We start from the raw sequence: 2,127 nt of genomic DNA, 5'->3' as shown, positions 1-2,127 counted from the left end.
CGTATAGTTTTTCATTCAACTTAGTATATAAAACTGCTAAAAGAGAGCGATAGACACAGATGATAATCAATCAAATTTATTTGTTTTATTGTTCATGCATAAATAGTGGACGATTTTAGCAAACGAATTTTACATTTTACAGATGTATTTGTAGTGCTATAGGTAAGTAAAACAATATTTCCATTTTTGTGACGTGCGATTTCCGATGATGTTTTAAACATTGATAGAATTGAGAGGCAGAGACAGAAATACAAAAAAAAAACCATACACACGAATTGTTAACACTCCAAATGATTGTTTAACTACAGGCGATTGATTCGAAATGTGAATTGTAGTTGCTGTCGCTGCTGTTTTTGTTGTAGTCTTCCTGTTTAGTCATAATCATATGGAACGTATACATGAATTATATGTACACTTATTTATACAGAGCATCCGGCCACGAATATGCGATAAGATATGGTTTTTTCTATGTATGATAACATTTGTACAAACGTATCAATTTTGTCGTGTTGTTTCAATTCCATTTCGAACTGTTAGTAGTATATATACATATATGTACAGTGTGGTATAAAAGTTTTGATCAAGAACTCATTTTTCATCGAAAATACTCATTTTTACCGTATTTAAAACTATTCATACCGAAGCGTAATTTTGCATTTATTTGACGAAGGAAAGAACCGGCAATATTTTCACAAAAAAAACTTTGTCTACACTGGGAAAAATCAAATTTTGTGAGCCGATGGATCAAAACGGCTGCACGACAGTGTAAATACACAATATTTACTGGTCTATCACGAAACATATTATATTTCGAACAATTATCTCTTGCTGTTGTTCTCAATATTTTGGGCAAAAAATTCGCACCTATCCCAAGCGAGCTATATAGCACAACCATTTAGTTGCAATGTTTTGTTTGGGCTTTTCTTGTTTGGCAATGTTTTTGTGTGTTGCTATTGCTGTTGTCATTATTGGAGACAAGATATTTGGAGCTTTTTGCCAACTGAAATGCATTCATCATTTTACTGCTTGTCAATATGAATGCATAGACTTTTTTGACATTTGTGCATGTTTTAATTCGAATAGCTAGTTTGAATCGAAAATAAATTGATATTTCAAGCTATAAATCTATACATATTTAAATGAAGCATTCACAAAATTTTGAAAACAAAAAAAAAATCAATTGATGGATTTTTATTAGTGTCTGTGTATTTGCGATTACTTGTTATTTCAACATACTAAAAACAGACCGCATAATGAATATGATTGCGAATGCTTAAATGCGCCCATGTGTGAGCGTGTGCGCTCGCACTTAAATTATTTCACATTCATTTCAAAATGGACCCAACTAAGTTCCATATTTCTATACATATAGCACATTTCGATTACACTAACATGCGGTCAATGACGTCTCATGGCTTTGTGTTTAATTTGATGTTCTATGTTGATTTATCTTGAAAGTGTCGGTCTATCAAATTCTATTTTAGACGTAGCAAATTATATTGTTCCGAAAAGAGGAACGGAGAGAGAGACACACAGAGAGAGAAACGAGATTATGAATATACATGTTCCAAGAATACGAAAAGGAATCATCAACGTTATCACTATTCCAAAGAATCCGACGCCGAAAATCGCGATTGAATTTTTTTCCGTAACACCATCCCGAACGGGGGATATTTATGAATAAAACTTTATCAAATTGAGCTTATCAAACAAGGCGAACTTTCCCGCAATGTTTTGCGTTGAATTGAAAAGTGCCGGGGCATTTAATGATCACATAATATTGACGGCCTTGACCTTTTCCGGAAAGGTTCAACCCGAAAATATGCGGAACAATGCGGGATTTTTTTTAACTGCAGGATTTTTTTTAGCGCAAAAACGAAATTGTTACGCTTTCATTTTAAGTGACGACACAATTATTCTCAAAAATGGATTGCAAAACGACAATCATTATCATTATCGTTTGCTGTCTCCTTTTGTGGGGTGGGGAGGGCTTTGTAATCGACTGAATGTCTTTTTTTGTTTTGTTTTGTTTTGTTTTTATTGCGGCTGTTAAAGGAGATTATTATTTATTTTCAGCGTATTTTCGGTGGTTCTACAGTCATAAAATGAAATATGTGCCATTTATCT

The sequence above is a fragment of the Contarinia nasturtii genome, unplaced genomic scaffold (genome assembly GCF_009176525.2).
Source record: "Contarinia nasturtii isolate CC-2019 unplaced genomic scaffold, AAFC_CNas_1.1 Cnas_scaffold_1371, whole genome shotgun sequence".
In the NCBI taxonomy this organism is placed as follows: Eukaryota; Metazoa; Arthropoda; class Insecta; order Diptera; family Cecidomyiidae; genus Contarinia; species Contarinia nasturtii.
The sequence above is the reverse complement of the archived record's forward strand: the minus strand, read 5'-3'. Positions refer to the sequence as shown.